At 40.6% G+C, this 24,201-nt stretch overlaps 1 non-coding gene across 1 annotated transcript; it reads left to right on the top strand.

Moving 5' to 3' along the window:
* The first annotated feature begins 13,393 nt into the window (after nt 1-13,393).
* Nucleotides 13,394-13,500, top strand: LOC112997995 (small nucleolar RNA R71). The gene has a single exon (XR_003263042.1). It is a non-coding gene; the product is annotated as a small nucleolar RNA R71 (small nucleolar RNA).
* The last annotated feature ends 10,701 nt before the right edge of the window (nt 13,501-24,201 follow it).

Genomic DNA, 24,201 nt, shown 5'->3' with positions numbered 1-24,201 from the left:
TATGTCCGCTTGCGTGGGTTTATAGCCTAATCCAAACTTCCCGTGGTTTCCTCTGGTGCTTACCAGGCTGGTTTTGCCGCTGTTGTTCTTGCCTAAACCCATTCCAGGCTCGTAGCCATTCCCCAACATCACCCAGCCCACCATCATTGCCATATCGGACAGGCAAGGTTGCCCAGAGAGGGAATCTACGGAGGAAATGCTTACTACCTCAAAAGATTGGAAGGCTGTTTCCTATGACTCCTCCGCGGCTTCCACATATGGCATAGAGGACGGGCAACTTACCAAGATGTCTTCCTCCCCCGATACAATGACCAAATGCCCCTCCACTATGAACTTCAGTTTTTGGTGGAGTGTAGAGGGAACAACTCCCACCGAGTGGATCCACGGGCGTCCCAAAAGACAACTGTAAGTCGGGTTAATATCCATTACTTGGAAGGTAACCTGATAGGTATGGGGGCCTATCTGTACAGGGAGGTCGATCTCTCCCCTCACCTCTCAGCGGCTGTCGTCGAAGGCATGGACCAACATGGAACTTGGCTTTAGATGGGAAGCGTTAAATGGAAATTTCTCCAACGTGCTTTTGGGCATTACGTTTAAACTAGAACCGTTATCGATGAGTACCTTGGCCACGACATGGTCCATGCATTTGACTGACACATGTAAAGCCCTCTTCCCTCGGTAGGGATTTCTTCTTCAGCGAAGGCGAGATAGTTGTTGGCGGTGATGTTATTGACGAGTCCTCCAAAGCCTTCTACGGAGATGTCTTGGGCTACATGAGCTTCGTTCAAGACCTTTACTAGCAAAGCCCGATGAGGCTCAGAGCTCATGAGCAGTTCTAAAAGAGAGACTCTGGTCGGGGTTTTATTGAGCTGCTCAATGACCTTGAACTCGCTTTGTTGAATAATGCGGAGGAACTCGCCTGCCTCCTCTAGCGATACTTCTTTCTTGCCACAACCACCCTTTTTCTCCGAAAGACCTTTCACTAGAATATTCTCGTTCAGAGTGGGGATCATTTTGTCATTTTGTTCTTCTGCTATCTTTGCTTTCCCTTTAACATTTGTGGGTTATGTCGACAGGTCAGGGAGTGCGAACACGCGACCACTACGGGTCACGCCGCTCAGCCCCGTGATATTAGTTACCTTGGCCAACAACGAGCTAATGTCGGTGGCTTCTTCCTTCCTTTCGCTTGGAGGCGCATACCTCCACGGAACTGCGTGGCTGTTTTGGTATGGAAACGAAATAGGTTTAACTACCAAGGGGTATCGGGGCATTTGGGGAGCTGCGTCTCTGGTGAAATATACCACCAAAGGCTTAGGCTTTCTAAAACTTCCCTCATCTGCGGACTGCATACATATATGCTGCTCTTCACTCCCCTCATCGCTGACTTCCAGCCGGCCTCGGTCTATCATCTATTGCAATAGGTCCTCCATTGCTAAACATGTTTCCATGTTATGTAGCTCGTCGGGATGCATCAAACAGGAATCTTCCCCATGCCCACCGCAGGGAATTACGCCCCCCCTTTTGTAGGGCCTCGTAGATAAACCTCCTGGGGGTCGTCACGTCCTTCAAAGGCTTGGACCTGCGCGGCCTACCCGACTCGACGGCATTAACTGCTCCCCCTCCATGATTGGCGAGCGGGTTTGTTTTCACGTTGGGCCGGTCCTCCTGAAACGTCAGCCATCTGGCACCTATCAAATGTTGGACCTTGTATTTAAGGGCCAGACAGCGTTCGGTGGAGTGGCCCGGGGTTTTCCCATGGTATGCGCAGGTTGCGTCAAGGTTATACCACTTTGGGAAAGGAGGCTGGTAGATCTTCCCGGGAGATATCATAGCCATCTGGTTAGCGATGAGGGACGGCAAGAGGTCTTCGTACATCATTGGGATCAGGGTGAATTCTGGAGTTGGCCTCGGGGGAAAGTTCTTTATCGCATTGGAACCGGCGCCAAAGTGGGCATTACCGGCCAGGCGAGTCGGGGTTGGAGCCGGAGCTTGGGGTCCTCCCTCTGGATGGGTGTGGGCGCCCTAGCTTGTACGGGTGCTGAGTTGGGAGAGTCCCCGACATAAGCTGAGAAGCTCAGGTGATGTTGCACGTACTGATGGGTATCGTGAGAGGTCTGCGGTGGCTTGATCCATGCGGGCGCTGAAGTGACGACATGGGTATCTCTTTCCTTCTTATTTGCCCCAGTTGCTCCGGTCCTCCTAGCATTGGTACTTGTGGAGGAGACGTAATCGAACATCCCTCTCTTCAAACCTACTTCAATTCTTTTCCCGGTGAATACCAAGTCTGCAAAGCTGAAGGGCGTGTAGCCCACTAATTTCTCATAGTAAAACACCGGCAAGGTGTCTACCATCATGGTAATCATTTCCCTTTCGACCATGGGAGGGGCCACTTGTGCTTCCAGGTCCCTCCAACGTTGAGCGTACTCTTTAAAGGACTCACTTTCCTTTTATACCATGTTCTGCAGCTGAGTCTGATCGGGAGCCATATCAGAATTATACTGATATTGCCTAAGGAAGGCAGTAATCAGATCCTTCCAAGTGCGGATGCTGGAAGCTTCCATATTAGTGTACCAAATGATCACGGCTCCAGCCAAGCTATCTTGGAAAAAGTGCATCAACAACTTTTCATCCCTAGAATATGCCCTCATCTTGCGACAGTACATTTTGAGATGGTTCTTAGGACAAGTCGTCCCTTTGTACCTGACGAAATCTAGTACCTTGAATTATGGGGGGATGACGACGTCCGGTACTAAGCAAAGATCTGCCATGTTTGCAAACGAATAGTCGCCATAGCCTTCAACAGCTCTCAATTTCTCTTCGATGAGATCGAGTTTCCTTTTTTCTTCTACCGCCGGGGGTGGTCCTTTTATAGACAAGAATATTGGTTGTGCTAGGAGATTTCGAGGTTCTCCCGTGAGGTTGGGCTGAGGCAGTGTGTTGAGTGCCGGCCCCTCGACGGGGTCCGGGGGGTAGAAATCGATGTCCCCTTGGGCATACTCTCTACGATCCTCTTGAACATCGTCCGACTGTCGAGGAGGCTGCTTCGGCAACCGAACTAACAGCGGCAACGGTGGCCATGTTATTCTCCATAAGTTGTCTCATTCCTAACATGGCATCCATCATGGAAGCCATTTGCTCTTTCAAAGCCGACATGTCGGCTTTCATCTGTTCCTGTATCTCTTCTTGGTCACCCATCGTCCTAGATTTGGATCTGGTGCGATAGGGATGCCTTGGGGCGCGTTTAGTTAGGGCGTTTTTCCTAAAAAACCAAACGTGAGGAGTAGGAAAAGAAAAAATGAATGCATGCTAGAGATAAAATGCGGGAGTGATTTGATTCGCACTGATCTTAAAAGTAAAAACGCAGGATAAACTCATTTTATTCAGAAAGTTATAACTAGTCAAGATCTGAGTAACAATACAAACTTCCTAGCGGTTTCTAATTATATGGGCCATTAAGTCTATCATATGCTGACAATAGCTGAGAATTCCGTGGATCTCCTCGGGGGCGGAGTAGGTGTCCGCCATTGCTTTGGCCTTGGCTAGTAATCGGGGAAGTTCTTGACTCCCATTCAAAGTAAGAGCAAATCGGTCCATCCACATTGTTGCCTCTTGATGTAACAAGTCGATCACCCTTCCTCTAGCCTCCTTTTCCGCATACACTTGGGCATACTCGTCCGTCACTATGTGCTCGTGGGCCGTGGCTAGATTTAATTCTTCTTGGTACTTGCTGACGATGGCTAACATGTTGGTCTTTGTCTCGCATAAACACTGAGACAAGCTTCTCTTGGACCTTAGGCAAACCTTCAACTCATCCTTCAAGATCAAACTGTCTACTCGTGGTTGGTCCCTTTCCTCTCTCCGGAGCTTAAGTTCGCTCTTACTGCCCCACAGAGCCCCTCGGAATTTGTTCTGGCCCGTGTTCTTCCCTACAAGCCCTTTTGGTCTCTTGTTCCAAGGCCTTGGTGGTATCTATATTTATATCTCTCAGTTCGGTGTTCTCCTTTCGGATCATAAGAGCTACTGATTTGAACCTTTCTTTGACTGTTTGGGCTTGCTCGAGTTCTGCCCTAAGGGCCTGCACCTCTTCGTCTTCCTCTGGTGCCTCAACTTCCTCCCCTTTAGTGGTTCTCAAACTCGGGAGCCAATCCAAACCTTGTAGGTGGGCTTTCAACCACTTACGGTAGCCGTCGATGGGCCCGTTGTTACTGCCTCTTAGTTCTTTGTCCTTCTTTTGCACCATCTCCCACGCCTTGCGGACCTTCTGAAGTGCCTCCACGTTGGTCTTATTGAAACCTCGTGCAATAATAGGTGCGAGCTCTTCCTCTAGTGGTGCCCCTCTCATAGGGTAGCCAAGTTGTCTTATAGCAAGAACGGGATTATAACTGATGCAACCCCTTGTCCCCATCAAGGGAACATTTGGAAATCCTCCGCATGAAATAAGAATGCCGGTTCTTCCTTCTTTCCATCGAGGGAACCAGTTGACAGACGCTCCTTCTTTGCTTGCTAAGAGTCGGTCCCAATTCGCCCCTCTTTTCTCTGTGCATGAATAGTGGCTTTCTAGCGGGCAAGCATGCCTCACCTCTTGGCGAAAAAGGTGTGAAACCAACCATACATAGAGGGCCGAAGTACAGCAAACAATCCTTGTACTGCTCTTCTCACATCTTCGGTCGAAGGTGTCATGTAGATCGGCTAGTATAGCGACAACCGGGCTTTCCTTGCGGTCATGATAGGCGAGAAAATCGTCGATCGCTGCCAGGTCCACCAACCCATCCACATTTGGAAAGAGGACTCCTCCGAAGATCAAAAGCACAAGGATGTCTATGAACGGGGCCCATTCGCCTCTACCTGCCAAGATTCTTGCTTTTGCCTCCAAACATTTTCTCGGTATTCCAACCACCCCATTTTCGACTTGCTTTCTGTGGTCTAATTCTTGCACCGAGATTTGGACTATCTTAGAAATTCTAGCTAAAGAGGGATAGAATCCTGAGAAGAGGTATGGTTTCCTTCCCCCTAGAGGGCATCCTAGGATCTCTTCAAATTCTTCCACCATGGGTGATAGCTGGAAGTCCCCAAAGGTGAAGCACCTCAACGGCTGATCATAATACTGGGCGAGGGATGCAATGGCCTCCGTGGAGACTTCTACCATGGCTAGGTCCCAGATTTTACCGTAAGCTTTGCGAAACACTTGTCGCTGGAGCTGACCCATCAATTGCCCTAACTCTCTTAGACTGGTGATCCCTAGGCTCTTGACCTTGACTTGGTAGAACCTCTTTTTAAGCGAAGGCATTTGACTTGACCCCATGTTTTACTAAAGCGAAACAAAAACCAATGTGAATCAAAACTCCGACATCTATCATGGGTGGAATGGATGAATGCATGAAGGAATGCATATGACACAGATGCATTTTATGAATACGGGAGCCCGGGAAATTGTCCCCTTATTAGATACAACGTTTGGGCAGCATGACGCCCAACATATGTATTTAAGAAGGCGACACGGACCCTCCGTTGGTTTGCCAAAGTGAGGGGATCAAGACGAAACCCGTGCATGATGCATATGCGAAAGGCACAACACGGGGATGTACATAGTACGACAATATCCACAAACAAATATAATCAAAGGGGTACACGACATTTAGGACTACATGCATGGCAGTGTAAAAAATGGCACGCAGCGTGTTTGCTTCGTGCCCCTATTTTAGGGACCTACATGGGAGGGTGATCGAGGCCGTACCCGAATCAAATAAACATGAAAATGCAGTAACTAGGAAGTGATCCTAGGTCGTTTCCCAACGAGCAGTGACAAGCCAAATGTTCATAATATACTTGCAGTAACAGTAACGATGGGGGGGGGGGGGGGGTTTGGTTGTTTGGTAATTAAAGAGCAGAACAAATAAAATGGAATACGAAACTACTAATACTAAAAACGGGTTGTTTCCTCTGATTCAGAAGCCACTCTCTTATCCTGGGTTATGGAGAATTCGTCCCTAACAGTCAACCACTTAATCCAACCCTATTTCAATTTACTAAGCGAAAATCAACTTAGGGTTTTCAATACGTGATTAGGCACCACATACACCAGTTAGCCCTTCGTCCATTAAGCATGAACACAAGTTAGGCTCAGAGGCAATTAATCGAACATGAAGCGTGCACTGATTAATATTCACGAAATTGGGATAACTGGTGAAGGGAAAACTGCCAGGAAACCACATTACAAACGAAACCTCAAAGAGAGTTGGGCTTCGTCCTCAAAAGGAAACAACACCAGAAAATCTAGCCTTCCATGGATTCAAACAGAAAACGCAAATGAAACATGAAGCAGAAACGTAAATGAACAAGAACGTAAATGAACAGAAACGTAAATGAACAGAAACGTAAATGAACAGAAACGTAAATGAGTAGAAGAAGAAGCAAGAATGAACTCGTAATTAGAGGCAGAAAACGTAAAATTGCATTACGAACTCAGAAACGTCAAAACAGAAAAATGAAAACCCTAAAACAAAGCTCTGAATAATGAATAGCATAACAGAATAGAATGCCCTGCACGAATCCCAAGGCAGCTATTTAAAAAGAGTCACTCAAAGTCATTGGGCCCTATTTCAATACTCTGGCCCAAAACGAAATAAACACTGAACAACATAAAATAAAATTGCGAAATTTCCTAATTAGAAATTAACTAAGGTAAGCGCTGCTTTATTTGCCCTCTTCAAGTCCACAACCAAAATCCGGATTAAGCCCAATGTTTCATTAATTCCTGAAATTAGATTAAAAACATCAAATTAGCTAAATGAGCCCAAATAATAAAACTGCCTAATTAATTGACAATTAAGACCAATCAATAATTAAAATGGTGCAAAAAGGGTTTAGAAAATAGAAGAAAATGATGGCACATCAAAACCCCCCATACTTAGCCTTTTGCACTCCTGGGCAAAATGAAACAAAGAACAAAATCCAAGGATATGAAAGGGAGACAAACAAAAACATTCACATATTTCTCAATGAACATCAAGGAATGAAAGGAATGGGTAACATCTAACATAAGGAGATCCAAAAAGTCAAGACATTCATGAAAATCATCCAAGCAACCCAATCATGGCAAAATAGTTAATCAGCTCAAGAATGAAAAGTGATAAAGCTTCACAAGATATACACTCTATCTCTCAAGTGTCTAGGCTACTATTTACCCTCAAAGCACCCATGAAAGCAAACACCACATAAACTTGGCAAGATTCTAAAATTGACAATCAACCCATAAACACGAGCACATGAGGATCAAAAGGTCTTTTAAGGTTGTAATGGGGCCAAGGACAAGGTATGGAGAAATATGGAATAAGTGGCTAAATCCCAAAGGAATAGAGGAGCAAAGGGGAATAAGTGCATATTAAGAAAAAAATAAAAAGAAGTAAAGATAAAAATTAAACATGAAGAGTAGAACCAAGAGTTTCATCATTCTTATGCCATTTAAGATCTTATTCACTCAACTTTATTTCTTTTCTTTTTCTTTTTTTTTTCGAATTTTTTTTTTTCGAATTTTTTTTTTTTTCGAATTTTTTTTTTTTTTTTTTTACTCTTTAGCCTTTGAGAAACAACATTTCATTCAGCATGTCCAACATTTAACCAATATACAATGTACATCAAGTATGGCCCAAAATACATCATGAAGCATAGCCAACAAAACAAGTTGTCCAATGAAACAAAAACCCCCCACACTTATTCCCAAAACAATTCCAAAGCTCCAAAATTCCTTAAGGATATGGTAATATCATGGTTTTTCACTTAAGGCTTGTAGTGAGCTTCAAAACAAGGAAAGGGAAACAAGGCTCAAAAGGGCTATCAAAGGAATTAATTCAAGGTAAGTCCATTTGGCTAGAAGCTTATAAGAACAAAATTGCCTTAATCATTTCCAAATATGCATGTGAATTAGGACGCATCAACAAGAATCAAGCCAAGGCTATTGTGCAAGCAATCAATGGGGCAAAACACACCAAATGATTATAATGATGGATGGCTCAAATTCTCACAAAGGTAAAATCATCACTTTCAAATTGAGCTTTCAAAACTATCATGACATGTAGAGAAGAATCAAGGATTTCAAGTCACAAAATGTCAAGAACTTTTATTTTCAAAACAATTACCCATTTCTTGAACATATCCTATAATTCAAAGAAAAACATGCAAAGTCGTACGTGCACACGAAATTGACCCAAAATATTAAACTGAAAATCCGACGAAACTAACAACATTAACAAATTAACACAACTAACAAATTAACAAAACCAACAAAACTAGAAAAACCAAAGAACACTCCCCCCCCCCCCCCCATACTTAAACAACTCATTGTCCTCAATGTAGCACAATTAAAAGATTAAAAAAAAAATTAAATCATCAAAGAGAATCGGACAAGTGTAATAAAAGCAAAGAAAGAGATAGGAAAAGAAAAACTCCCTAAGTCATGGTGGAGGAAGAGTAGGGTGGAGTAAGGAAGTCTCTTCCACCACTACGTCCACTAAAGAAGGGTTCGTGAGGAATGGCTTAAGTCGATGTCCATTGACCTTGAAGCTCTTGTTTGTGGAGTCGCTTTTGATCTCAACTGTACCATAAGGAAAAACATTAGTAACAACAAAAGGACCAATCCACTTAGACCTCAACTTACCACTCATGAGTCCAAGTCTAGAATTATACAATAACACTTTTTGCCCAACCACGAAGTCTTTTTTAACTATCATGCTATCATGGAACTTCTTGGTCTTTTCTTTGTAGAACTTGGCATTCTCGTAGGCTTCTAGGCGGATTTCATCTAACTCACTCAGTTGCAACTTCCTTTCCTCGCCAGCTTGATCCATAGAGAAGTTGCAAGTCTTCACTGCCCAGTATGCTTTGTGCTCAATTTCCACTGGAAGATGACATGCCTTTCCAAAGACAACCCGATAAGGAGACATTCCTATGGGTGCTTTGTAGGCAGTCCGATGTGCCCAGAGAGCATCATCAAGCCTGGTACTCCAATCTTTCCTGCTTGGCTGCACAATCTTCTCTAGAATTCTCTTGATTTCCCTGTTAGAAATTTCTGCCTGTCCATTAGTCTGGGGGTGGTATGGTGTGGATACCCTGTGTACCACCCCGTATTTTTTAAGCAGGGCATGCATTGTCCTGTTGCAAAAATGGGTTCCTTGATCACTAACAATTGCTTTAGGTACTCCAAACCTGCAAAACAGATTAGACCTGACAAAGTCTGCGACAACTTTAGCATCATTAGTTCTAGTGGGCTTGGCTTCCACCCATTTTGAAACATAATCAACTGCAAGGAGAATATAAACATAACCAAAAGAGACAGGAAAAGGACCCATGAAATCTATACCCCAGACATCAAACACCTCACAGAATAACATAGGTTGCTGAGGCATTTGTTGTCGCCATGTAAGTGTATTTCCTGCTCTCTGACACTGCTCACAAGTGCTGCAGATCTTCCACGCATCTTTAAAGATGGTGGGCCAATAAAAACCACAATCAAGCACTTTGCGAGCTGTCCTTTGAACACCCAGATGACCTCCCGGTGCGGAAGAATGACAGAACTGCAGGACTGAGTCAGTCTCATGATCTGGAATGCACCGTCTAATGACCTGATCACTGCACAATTTCCACAAGTAGGGGTCATCCCAAATAAAATGCTTAGCATCACTTTTAATCTTATCTTTTTGGGCCTTAGATGCTAAGGGAGGAAAAACAGAGGCAACTAAATAATTGACAATGTTAGCAAACCAGGGAGTAGAAAGAGAGTCAGAAATACTATACAATATATACAAATGATCATCCGGGAAATCATCCCGAATAGGTGAATCTGCATCAGAGATACGTTCGATCCGGCTCAAATGATCAGCAACTAGATTTTGTGCTCCGCTCCTATCACGGATCTCCAAGTCAAACTCTTGGAGCCAGAGCATCCATCGGATCAACCTAGGCTTAGAATCAGCCTTCTTCAACAAGTACTTTAGAGCTGCATGGTCAGTATAAACAATAATGCGAGTACCAAGCAAATAAGATCGAAATTTTTCAAGAGCAAAAACTATGGCTAGAAGCTCTTTCTCAGTAGTAGTATAATTTGCTTGGGCAGCATCTAAAGTCCTAGAAGCATAATATATCACCCTGGGCAATTTATCAATTTTCTGAGCAAGGACAGCCCCCAATGCATAATTTGATGCATCACACATAAGCTCAAAAGGGGCTGTCCAATCGGGTGCCTGGATGATGGGGGTGGTAGTCAACGCTCTTTTGAGGCAATCAAAAGCCTCTTTGCATCTGTCATTAAAGTCAAACTCCACCTCCTTTTGCAACAAGTTGGACAGTGGAAGGGCTACTTTGCTAAAATCCCTTATAAAGCGCCTGTAGAATCCTGCATGACCAAGAAAAGATCGCACCTCTCGCACACAAGAGGGGTAAGGCAATTGTGAAATAACAGAAATTTTTGCAGGATCTACTTCAATGCCCTTATTGGAAATAATGTGGCCTAAAACTATACCTTTCTCAACCATAAAATGACATTTTTCAAAATTTAGCACAAGGTTAGTTTCAATGCATCTATTCAAAACTTTTTCCAAACTATTCAAACAACCATCAAAAGAGGATCCATATACAGTGAAATCATCCATAAACACCTCTATGCAATTTTCTAAAAAATCACTGAAAATACTAATCATGCACCGCTGGAAGGTACCAGGGGCATTGCACAGGCCGAAAGGCATCCTCCTATAAGCAAAAGTGCCGAAGGGGCAGGTGAATGTGGTCTTTTCCTGATCCTCAGGAGCAATAGTAATTTGCATATAACCAGAAAAACCATCAAGGAAACAGTAGTGGGATTTACCTGCCAGGCGTTCAAGCATCTGGTCAATGAATGGCAGGGGAAAATGGTCCTTTTTGGTAACCTGGTTCAGCCTCCTATAGTCAATGCAGACTCTCCAACTGTTCTGCACCCGAGTAGGAATCAGCTCCTCCTTCTCATTTCTGATCACTGTGAGGCCAGTCTTTTTCGGGACTACCTGGACGGGACTCACCCATTGGCTGTCGGAGATAGGATAAATGATTCCAGCTTGCAAAAGCTTGGTTATCTCCTTCTTCACTACATCAAGAATCACCGGGTTGAGTCTTCTCTGTGGCTGTCTTACTGGTTTAGCTCCATCTTCTAAATTTATTTGATGCATACATGTGGATGGGCTAATACCAGGAATGTCCGCCAGGGTCCAGCCTATAGCCTTCTTATGCTTCTTGAGAACTGACAACAACTTCTCCTCTTGCTCATCAGCAAGAGAGGCAGATATAATCACTGGAAAACTCTTGCTATCATCCAAGTAAACGTATTTTAAATTTGATGGCAGAGGCTTCAATTCTGGTGTGGTCGGCTGGACAGTGGTAGAAGGAGATGGTTTCTCAGCCTTTACCTCATAAAGAAAGTCAGAGGTATGTGTACTTCCTGAAACATGGTTAGTCCTATCTGACTCTATAAAATCAATCTCAAGAGGTAAAACACCACCAGACATGCAATCAATATCACTTTCAGATTCACTCTCAGCATCAAATTCAGACATATGATCAAGTACAATTTCAGACTGAGGCATGCAGATTAGAATAAAGATCAGTCATGTATTCATCAACAACATGGTCAATTATTTCAGCACGAAATACAGAAAGATCTTCAGATGGGTATTTCATAGCATCCAGAATATTAAAATGAACAGTTATATCACCAAACTCCATGGACAGTGTGCCTGCATAAACATCTATCTTAGTTCTAGCAGTTTTCATAAAGGGTCTGCCTAGAATGATGGGAACTGATCCTTGAGAAAATCCATCTTCCATATTCAAGATATAAAAATCAACAGGGAAAATCAGTTCACCAACTCTAACTAAGACATCTTCTATGAAACCAACAGGATAGGCAACACTTCTGTTAGCTAAATGAATTACCACATCAGTTGACTGCAAGGGACCTAGAGATAGAGAATTAAAAATAGACAGAGGCATAACACTAACAGAAGCTCCTAAATCTAGCATGGCATTGTCAAACTTACTATTCCCTATGATACAAGGTATGCTGAATGTACCTGGATCTTTGCATTTTTCAGGAATTTGAGGAACAGATTTACCAATCAATGCGGAGACATTTCTGCCCATGCTAATCCGTTCACTTCCTTTAAGCTTCCGCTTATTAGTGCACAGCTCCTTCAAGAATTTGGCATATCTTGGAATTTGCTTTATTGCATCCAACAGAGGTATGTTTACCTCTACCTTTCTAAATGTTTCCAAGATCTCTTTCTCTGCCTCTTCCATTTTTTTGTTGGAAACTGCTCTTGGAGGGAATGGAAGAGGGGGAATGTGCTGCTTCTGCAAATCAGAATTACCTGTGGAAGAAGACTCACCTGCACAGAAATTGTTAGGTAAATTTTTGTCATCACCTTTTTCTGGAATAGAGTGAAGTTTGGCAGGTTCATTTGCAGATGAGGAAGGTGCTACGGGTTGAGGTCCTTGACATTGCTTTCCCGACCTCAATGAAATGGCACTGACATTTTTGGGATTTTGGACAGCTTGAGAAGGCAGCTTGTCAGAATTCTGGGACTGTTGTTGATTCAATTGGGTAGCTAATTGTCCCATCTGATTGGTTAAGCTCTGAATGGAGGCTCTGGTCTCTTGCTGAAACTGCATGTTCTGCATAGTCATTTGCCTCACAAGTTCTTCGAGGGAAGGTTGTGGAGGGGCCTCAACTGTTGGTTGTTTCTGGGGTTGTTGCTGTTGTTGGATTGGTGGAGGAATGTATGGTCTGCTTGGGCCAGCAGCATTTTGGAAGGAAGGAGCAGGCTGCTGTTGTTGCTGAGGGCTGGACCATCTGAGGTTAGGGTGATTCCTCCATCCAGGGTTGTATCTGTTGCTGGAAAGGTCATAATTGTTCTGTTGTGGTTGATTTTGCTGCTGAGGTTGAGGAGGTCTATTGTAAATATTTGCAGCATAAGCTTCAGGCTGCTCAATTGCTCTAGGTTGCTGCATGGAAGGGCAAAGGTCTGTATGGTGGTCAGCAGAGGAGCACAAACCACAAACCCTTGCGACAGGTACAAATTTCTGATTCAAGGCCAGCTGGGTTACCAAGTTGACCAACGCATCCAGTTTGCCTTCAAGCTTCTTAGTTTCAGATGATGCAGATGGGTTTGTAGCTACCTCATGCACTCCTCTAATGACTATGGCATCATTTCTGGCGCTAAACTGCTGGGAGTTGGAGGCCATCTTCTCAATTAAATTTCTGGCTTCAGCAGGAGTCATGTCTCCAAGGGCTCCACCACTGGCAGCATCTATCATACTTCTCTCCATATTACTGAGTCCTTCATAAAAATATTGGAGAAGAAGCTGTTCTGAAATCTGATGGTGGGGGCAACTGGCACATAGTTTCTTAAATCTCTCCCAGTACTCATACAGGCTCTCTCCACTGAGTTGTCTAATACCTGAGATATCCTTCCTGATGGCTGTGGTCCTGGAAGCAGGGAAAAAATTTTCTAAGAATACTCTCTTAAGGTCATCCCAGCTCGTGATGGACCTTGGAGCAAGGTAATACAGCCAGTCCTTTGCCACTCCCTCTAATGAATGAGGAAAAGCCTTCAGAAATATGTGATCCTCTTGGACATCTGGGGGTTTCATGGTGGAGCAGACAATGTGAAATTCTTTCAAATGTTTGTGCGGGTCTTCACCTGCAAGGCCATGAAACTTTGGAAGCAAATGAATCAGTCCAGTCTTAAGAACATATGGGACATCCTCATCAGGGTATTGGATGCACAAGCTTTCGTAGGTGAAATCAGGTGCAGCCATTTCCCTTAGAGTCCTCTCACGAGGTGGAGGTTGTGCCATGTTCTCAGAATGTGCAAAATCAGAATGCTCAGAATCAGAATGCTCAAAATTATAATGCTCAAGATCAGGATGTTCAAAATCACCAATAACAGAATGCACAGATTCACCAGTTATGGAATGCTCAGAATGATCAAAAGGTATAAAATGATGCCTAACTAATCTATGAAATGTCCTATCTATCTCAGGATCAAAGGGTTGTAAGTCAGATGGATTGCCTCTAGTCATACACTACATTCAGCATGCACACAACTAGTTGCCTTGTCATGTAAATAAAGGTGTAGGTTTGAACTACAGCTACCCTCAAATGATATCCAAATGACTTGAAATTTTGTGAGCAACCCTATAAAATGATGAGAAGATAGCACAAAAAATTTCAGACAAAAATTCAAAGTCTAACTATGAAAGCTAAAAATGGTAGGTTAAGAAAAATAAGTGAATAAAACTTGAAAAATAAAAAACTTTTGACAGAATCGCTTTTTTTGGACGATGGAGACCTCAACCGGCCTACGGCGGGCTGCCACGGAGTAGGAAATTTTTTTCTACCCCAAATGCATATATAATAATTGCGATTCTGATAACCGGAGCAAAAGTTATGGCCGTTTGAAGTTTTGACAAACACAAAATTTGCTAGTTTTTTGGAACTTTCTGACCAAACTAAAGGCTCTAGCTATTTTTCCCACAAAATATGGATTAAAAGAAGTTACCACAAAAAAATTCAGCCAAAAATAACAACCCTAGCTACTAAAACAAAAAATCCCAATTAATTCAGCATGGGTGGTCGCTAAAATCCGTCTCTAAATGATTTCTACTACTACTCTGTTTTTCCGCAAGCTGATTTCTACTACTACTCTGTTTTCAAGCACAATCTTCACAGCAAAACACCCAAGACTGAAACAGGGGAAACGCTTAATGGTAAAACTGAAACAGAACACACATTAAACAAAATACCAGGACACTAATCAACACTAACACACATACTAACACAATACTAACAATTAAAACACGAAAGGATTAAACACACAACACTAGCTAGCTATTATGAACCTTTGGACACTGCTCCCCGGCAACGGCGCCAAATTTGATCGAGGCTGTACCCGAATCAAATAAACATGAAAATGCAGTAACTAGGAAGTGATCCTAGGTCGTTTCCCAACGAGCAGTGACAAGCCAAATGTTCATAATATACTTGCAGTAACAGTAACGATGGGGGGGGGAGGGGGTTTGGTTGTTTGGTAATTAAAGAGCAGAACAAATAAAATGGAATACGAAACTACTAATACTAAAAACGGGTTGTTTCCTCTGATTCAGAAGCCACTCTCTTATCCTGGGTTATGGAGAATTCGTCCCTAACAGTCAACCACTTAATCCAACCCTATTTCAATTTACTAAGCGAAAATCAACTTAGGGTTTTCAATACGTGATTAGGCACCACATACACCAGTTAGCCCATCGTCCATTAAGCATGAACGCAAGTTAGGCTCAGAGGCAATTAATCGAACACGAAGCGTGCACTGATTAATATTCACGAAATTGGGATAACTGGTGAAGGGAAAACTGCCAGGAAACCACATTACAAACGAAACCTCAAAGAGAGTTGGGCTTCGTCCTCAAAAGGAAACAACACCAGAAAATCTAGCCTTCCATGGATTCAAACAGAAAACGCAAATGAAACATGAAGCAGAAACGTAAATGAACAAGAACGTAAATGAACAGAAACGTAAATGAAAGTAGAAGAAGAAGCAAGAATGAACTCGTAATTAGAGGCAGAAAACGTAAAATTGCATTACGAACTCAGAAACGTCAAAACAGAAAAACGAAAACCCTAAAACAAAGCTCTGAATAATGAATAGCATAACAGAATAGAATGCCCTGCACGAATCCCAAGGCAGCTATTTAAAAAGAGTCACTCAAAGTCACTGGGCCCTATTTCAATACTCTGGCCCAAAACGAAATAAACACTGAACAACATAAAATAAAATTGCGAAATTTCCTAATTAGAAATTAACTAAGGTAAGCGCTGCTTTATTTGCCCTCTTCAAGTCCACAAACAAAATCCGGATTAAGCCCAATGTTTCATTAATTCCTGAAATTAGATTAAAAACATCAAATTAGCTAAATGAGCCCAAATAATAAAACTGCCTAATTAATTGACAATTAAGACCAATCAATAATTAAAATGGTGCAAAAAGGGTTTAGAAAATAGAAGAAAATGATGGCACAACACGTGCATGATGCATATGCGAAAGGCACAACACGGGGATGTACATAGTACGACAATATCCACAAACAAATATAATCAAAGGGGTACACGACATTTAGGACTACATGCATGGCAGTGTAAAAAATGGCACGCAGCGTGTTTGCTTCGTGCCCCTATTTTAGGGACCTACATGGGAGGGAGCTAAAAGGGCTTTTAGTGATAATTCCCAAGGTGGCCATATCTCTCTTGATGGTCTCTAGAGGTATCATCCCCTTCGAAGAACATATTGCGGCAGTAGAGACTACTAGCAACAATACGTTTATCAAAGAGAAAATCTCTAGATGACGGTTCACTGTTATCAAGCAAGTCGGAGACCTAGCATGACCACAGATTCACCTCCACTCCTTATGTTCCCATGGACCCGGGTATAGGGCCCCTTTTCAACTCAACGTGTGTGCAAATAGTGTTGGTGTTTGTGTGCATCAAATGAATAAATATTTACCTCATGCATACATTTTAAAACACACTAAAAGCACCAAAAGAGTTTATATATACAAGAACATAAGAAAAAAAAAGACAAAGAAAAAAGAACAAAAGGGAAGTCATAGTAAGGAAAGCACACTGATTGATTGGCCTAACTCTCTAGCAACGGTCCCCAGTGGAGTCGCCAACTGTCGCAACCTACCCTTCGGCGGGAGGGCGACACGAGACTCACAGGTGCATCTTCCAAGGAAGGAAAACACGCGGAGTCGCCACCAACGTTTATTTGAGGAAAACGTCGGAAAAACCGGAAAAGGCGTGGTCTACGAACTTTAAGTGTGAAAGGTTCGAGAGTTGTATTTATGCATGGGGAAGGTATTAGCACCCCACGCGTCTGTCACAAGGGATGGTAGCCTTTAATCAAGTGTGCAAATACGACTTCAATTTGTTTTATCTTCCCTTTTTTACGCTTTTTATGTCTTTTTATGCCCTTTGTATTTTTTATCTTTTTGTGGTCGACCAGGAGGTTTCCCTTGCTCCTACGTATTCCTCAATTGTGATAAGGAAATCAGACCTACGTAGTTCTTTGAGAACTAAACGTTGGTTAAGTTGTTTTTATCCTTTTTTGCAAGATATATTTTGATTGAATAAAAGGTCATTTAAGGCGTTGGACCATTAAACAATCTTTCGATTCTTTTGAAAGGAGAGACAATATTAAGGTATTGGACCATTAATGATCTCTTGGTTTTTTTTGAAAGAGGTGACAAAGCTATGTATTGATTTTAGGCTTTTAAAAATCCACGTTTAACCAATAAAAGCAAAAAGGATCATTTCAAGGCATTGGACCTTTAAAGATGGTTTTTAGGTGATGACAAAAGCTTGATTTATGAATTGATTTTAGCCTTAGTTTCACTTTGGTTTATTTAGTCAATTTGATTAAGAAAGAAAAACGTCTGATTGATTTTTTTGATTATGTTATTTAAAGATATATTTTTTTTATTATATTATTATTTTGCCTCTTTTTGGTTTTAAACGTGGTTACAACGTGAAAGATCAGTCGGATTTTATTCTAACAGAAATTAAAAGATGTTACAACTCAAATGATCGGTGGAAATTTATTTTATTTTTGATTTAGGCGAGAAAACGACTTAAATGAATGACTAAAGCACGTCAAAAGGGGGTACGGAAAGCAAACGAAATAAAAATAAAAGCACGCGAAACAAGTGGGGACAAATAAGGGTACATAGAATGAATTGAAAGGTTCGATTTCGGGAACTTACCGGTTGAAGACAGAAGAACGTCGAAGAACGAACGAAGAACGATGAAGAACGGTGGAAAATCATCACAAAATCGCCCATGGAAACGTCTCAGAAGCGTTACGGAAGCGCCTCGGCTTGGATTTTCTTCACGGAAACAATTTTTCTCACTAATTTTAAGTGAATCTCAAATACCAAGAGGGTTGAACGAATTTGTTCTGCCCTCCTTCCCCTATTTATAGGGGAAAAGAGGGAGGTGGTTGCTGCCTAGCTTGCCCAGGCGAGCTGCGTTGCTTCCACCAGAAGGCACCGTCTTCTCTTGGAACATCCTGGAAGGCCCAAGTGGGCCTGATTGCTATTTACACACCTCTGTTTACTAAATGCACCCCCTCTACCCTTTTTTGCTGATTCTTTTTCCGTAACGTTACGAAACTTTACGAATTACGTAACGATACTTGTTTTCTTTCCGTAATGTCACGAAACCTTACAGATTACGCAGCCGTCCCCACTTTGGCTTCTGGAATGTTACGGAACTTTACAGATTGCGCATTAACGCTTCCTTTCGACTCCCGACATGTTGCGGAACTTCACGGATTGCCTAACGATGGGTGTCAAGTACCTTGAAGTGGTCAAGCGAAGGTCGCATCCCACCAAACAGATGGTCCCCGGATGAAATTAGGGTATGACAGGGCCTCTGAGAGATCTCCGACATGTAGTTCTGGTAATATACACTTGTCTAATGGTGGTGACATTTTTCTCATTGTGTTCTTTCAATGTTAGAAGAATACTTTTAGGCTTCACCATACTCTTTGTCATATCAGTAAACATGGTCTTCTCATCACGAGTTAGTCGACCAGCATATGGATGGCCAACCAATGTCTCAACAACATCATGATTATGAGACCCACACATAACCCTAAGTACCTATCATTCACCAGTTTTTAGTGGTCTTCCTTTCAACTTTAAAGGGCAATCACATTGTCTATATTTGCTACCCCTCTCATAACCCAAGACAACAAATGTCTTCCTTCCAGGTTGTTTTTCTGTGTATGACCTCAAAATGACAACAACAAAACCCAACTCAAATGCAACCTCCCGAACCCATTTCAATAATTTGTCTCGAGTATCAAAAACCTGCATAAACAACATAAAACATTTTTTTGGTCGAAGTTCACCTTCCAAGTATTAAATACATCAACAATTAAATAAACTACCTATTAACTATAATGATGATATTATTACCTTCGTAGTTGTAAAAAATTTGCTGCAATCTTCATTTTTAACGGTATCATCTTGTCAACTTCATCAGACATCTTGTTGAAGTAATCATCCTCCATACAAACTAAGACTAAAACTATAACATAAAAAATTACTAAAATTGTAAAATAAAAATAAAATTTAATCATCTATTAAATTTCTTCTGGATAGGCCTTTCTGGAAGCAAAAAGTACATTCCAAAACAAGCTTTTCGGAACAAATAAACTTTCAAAAAAGGTGTTCCAGAAAAGACTTTTTTTTTAACATTCATTCTGGAAGCAAAATGTCATGACATAAGGAGTGTTATGGAAAGTAATACTAGGCTTATGGAAAGCCCACTCTAGAAGAAGCACATGCACTCTAGAATGGATTTTTGAATTCCAAAAAGGCCTATCCAGAAGAAAAATATTTCAGAACATACTTTCCAGAAAGGTGTTACTTCTGGAATAGGTGTTCTAGAAACCTTTTGCCAAAAAGGTCACTACAGAAACTAAGAAAAAGGGACGTACAGTGCGCTGAAATGTACCTAACGTGGAGAGTTGGAGGAGAAAAGCATTGGAACCTCTAGCATAGTTGGAAAAATTTAGTTGGAACGTCTGGTGTTGGAAAGCGGTTGTGATGTGGGAAGAAGAGAAGAAGGAATGGAAGGGTCCGTGGGAGGAAGAAGAGGAAGAAAAAGAAGAAGATACAAGGGATAGGGGTTAGTTGAGATTTTTAAAAAAATGGAAGATATAGGATACCATTATGAAGATGTAGAATATGACTGCCTAAAATATGGGTCGGCGAATCCAATTCATTTTTACACTTTGGGTGTTGCTAGGTGCACGCAGCAACATTGCTGGTGCACCCAGCAATATTAAAAAATCCCCATTTTGACCCTCTGATTATTTTCTTTAAAAGGAAGATTGTGGTCCCTCCTCGCTTACAGTTTCGGCTTTGTTTTTTCGCGTTTTTTTGTTGTGGTCCCTACTAGCTTACCTTTTAAGTGTAGTTTTTTCGGTGTGGTCCCGTTGCTGTGTTAAGGTATGGTTTTTTGAAGTTGTTAGAGGGTTAGTGTTGTTGTGTAGTTGGAACATGCTGTTTTCATTTCGACTCGACCGAGGTATGGGGTGTTTCGTTTATTTTTTTGTCGTCGATGAAGTGTTCTTCGTTTAGCTTTTTATGGAAGAAGCTTTTCTTGAGAAATTTGAACATACGGAAGAAGTTCTTCCGTAGGATTCATTTGGAAGAACTTCTTCCATAATGCAAATTTTATACATACGGAAGAAGTTCTTCCATATAAAGCACACGGAAGAAGTTCTTCCGTAGCTTTCTACGGAAGAAGTTCTTCCGTACGCATAATTTTTTGATTACGAAAGAGCTTATTCCGTATGAATCATACGGAAGAACTTCTTTCATGGAGACCATACGGAAGAACTTCTTCCATAGTTTTAAAACTTCATACGGAAGAAGTTCTTCCATATGAAGTATTTTTTTGTTTTTCTTTTTTTTAAAGATTAAATGTTAATATTTCAAATTTGGTAACATTTTTAAAATTTTTATGCCATATTTCATCAATTTGCGGATAATTGGTGAATTAGGATAGATTTATAAAGTCTGTAGAAGATTAAATTAGTTGGTAGTTTTTGTATCATGTATTAATTTGACAATTTACTTAGGTAGTTATGATGTTCAAATTAGGTAGTTAAATGTTGAATTAGTTGATAAAATTAGGTAGTAAAATGAATTAGTTGATTTAGTTGATAGATATTGTTAGAAGTATTTTTTTCTGAGTTTATTTGTGTAGTAATAGTGTTGAAAATAGGTAACAAAATGTTTAATTAGTTGGTATCTTTTTGTATGATGTATTTATTTGACAATTTATTTAGGTAGGTAGTTACGATATGTTCAATTTGGTAGTAAAATGTTGAATTAATTGATAAAAATTAGGTCGTAAAATGTTTAATTAGTGGATTGTTAAAACGTTGAATGAGTTGATAGTTATAGTTTGAATGAAGTTGTGGATGATGCATATTTGTTTTTTTTTTAGTTTTCGTTGAGATGAACGAAGATCAATGGACGTATGATAGTTCGATGTACGAAGAATTTGATATGGATTTTGAAGATGAAGAACAATGTGGTCTGAATTGATGCAATCCTACCCCGCAAGGGCATTGGATAGAAGACCCCAAGTAGAATGGGCCAAAGATGCAAGAGAAGGCCCTAGGGTTCTTATGAGCCTTATGGTAGATTTTGGGCCCATGGGCTAAGTACGAGCCCACTTATCTTTGTAAATATTAGATTAAGGTTTCATTATTTTTGGGCCTTGTATTTAGGGCTCCATAATGTAGGTAGGGTACCCTAGAAATATAGGATTTTTTAGCCCTTGTATTTTAGGGCACCTAGACTAGTTTTTGTATTAGGGGTAATTTTGTAATTTCACATGCACTAAGTGGATATTTGATGTGTGTGGTTAGAAATAAATTTAATTGAATTGGTAGAAGCCCAATCCAATTAAATTTTAGAGGGGGAGGTGAACATTTGCTTACTACACCCCATTGCCACATCATATAGTCACACTTTGTGCATGTCCTTCATGCTTTTCATGCCTCATGACACCTAAGCACACTTAGTGGAGAATCTTGGAATTGATCTTGGATTAGTGGGCTGAACCATAACTAAAATTCACTAATCATAATTAGTGAAATTTTGGCTCCACAAATTCAAGTGAAATTTGAATTTCCCTCCAATTCTGTGTGACACTTAGGCTATAAATAGAGGTCATGTGTGTGCATTTTTTTTCAACTTTGATCATTTGAATATTAAACTTCAGATTTCAAAGCTCATTTGGAGCACAAAATTTCGTGCTCTTCTCTCCCTCTCCCTTCATTCATCTCCTTCTTCCTCCAAGCTCTTATCCATGGCCTCCTATGGTGGTGAGCTTCTTCTAGACTCATCTTCTCCTTGAAGTGGCATCTCCTCTCTCTCTTCCTTCTCCATTCCGCTGCCATTCATTTTCCAAGGAGCAAAGGAATCCATTGATGAAGAAGATCATAGGCCTACAAGCTCCAATGGAGCTTGCATCATGTGGTATCAAGAGCATCTTCATCTAGGTGATGTTCTTTTGCTTCCTCTATCTTTTTGTTCGGTGAATTCTCTTTAATTCCTTGTTCTTCATCTTATTCTCCATGTATATCCTCCATTTTCTTGTGGTTTGGTGCTGTTTAGAGTAGATTCAAAAAAAAAATAAACCGATTAAATCTTAGATCTACTCTTGTTCTTGCATTTCCATGGTTCAAATTTTGTAGATCTACTCTTGAATCTTGTTTTTGTGTTGATTTTAGGTTCTATCATTTTTCATTCATAATATTCTTGTGATGAACCTTAGATTTAAATTTTCTTCCAAAATATTGATTAGAAAAAAAAAACACAAAAACCTAAGTGTAAATCACTTAATCCATGTTGTCTTAGAGTAATGTTTAGTCATTGTAATTGTCACATTATGTTCTAAGTTTGTGTTGAATTTTTATTTTGTTGATTGAATTCTAGATACATTTGTTCATGTATTCTTGTCATTCTTAGCCTATCTTTTGAATTTTGAGTCTAATTCATGCATGTTATTTAGTTCATAACATGTTCTAAATCAATTCCTAGAAGTAGTCTTGTTCTTGAACTTTTTTTTTGTTTTCTAAGTTTCCTACATGATGCCTATGATGAAGTTGAGTTGTGGTGCTGAGTTGTGTCTGGATTTGTGAATCAAATAAGTCTTAAGCTCTCTTGAATTGTGTTATTCAAGATAATTGAGCATAAGCAAACACAAATTGTAACTATCCAAGCCTTAAGCAACATAAACACTACTCTTGATTTCTAGGTTGAAATCGCTGGTGCTGGCAGCTTGAACATACAAAATTGTATAAATTACTGGGAATTGGTCACTACGAGTTTTGAGCCGAAATTTTTACTGAATTTTCTAGACATCTGTAAATAAATTATAAAAAAAGAACCAAGCGATTTGGATTAAAGGAAAAAATAAGAAAAATAACACAAGTTGGAAGAAAAATCAGTGTCCAAGAAAAAAAAAAGTGAAAGGGAAGTGTGCTTGTTGTTTTGGCTCAAAAATTTGTTCTATAATTGGTGCCTATTTTATACCAATCCTAGATCTGAAATTTAAATTGAAAATTATTGTAAAAACAAGTGCCAAAACTAGAGATTTCTTGAGTCTTTTTTTTTCTAGTTTTTCTACTCTACTCTAGAGCCATTCTAGGTTTCGCTTTGAGTCCTAGCTTGCTTTTTTGTGCTTTTCATTGCTTTAATTGTTGAATAATCCTTGAAAATTTGTCTTGTTAAAACTCTATTGGTTTAGCTTTCATTTCATTTTTTTTTGTCTTTGGTTATTGCTTGTCTCTTTGTTTCCCTTTTTGTGAGTTGCCATATAGGGAATTGGAAAGGAGGATTGGTGCCATATCTTGAAGAATTTGAGTCAAGAAGAAAGGGGCCAACCACCTTAGGAGCTATTGGACTAAGAAGCACTTCAAATTGAGTGAAACACTAAAGAGAGAATAGCCACCACAATTGAGGACTTTTTTTTTCTTGGTAATTTTGTAATTGGCAATTTGCTTTGCTTTCAAATTTTGTAACAAAAAGGTCTTTCATTGGAAGTAAGTTGGGAGCCTCCGCTAGGTCACCCTACTTCCATTTGTGTGTAATAATTTTAGGCAATTTTCCCTTAGGATAGTGAGTGCTTTGTTGGGAACCTTAAATGAGGTCATCCAAACACTCTTAGGATCCGCCTAGTTTGCTTTTCTTGCTTACTTTCATAGCTTATTTCTTTTACCCTCCATTGTCAAACCGCCTAGATAGCTTGCCTTTTACCAATTAGTTTTTACCTTATCTTTCACACCTCTTTTAGTGTTTATTTTGGCTAGTTTCAACCATAGTTTCTTTTACCTTTTTTTTCAAACCCCCAACAAGAAAGAACCATAACTTAGGAACCAACATGAGTCTTCATTCTTCATCTAGTGTTAATGGTGAGGGTTCTACTCCTAAGGACCCCTTGTATAAGATATTAGATGAGTTGAGATCCCTTAAGTTGTGGAAAGAAAAACAAGAGAGAAAAGAAAAAGGTAAAAAAAGAGTGGAAGAAATAAGTCA

This window comes from Glycine max, chromosome 9, assembly GCF_000004515.6.
Source record: "Glycine max cultivar Williams 82 chromosome 9, Glycine_max_v4.0, whole genome shotgun sequence".
NCBI classification, from domain to species: domain Eukaryota; kingdom Viridiplantae; phylum Streptophyta; class Magnoliopsida; order Fabales; family Fabaceae; genus Glycine; species Glycine max.
The sequence above is the reverse complement of the archived record's forward strand: the minus strand, read 5'-3'. Positions and strand labels throughout refer to the sequence as shown.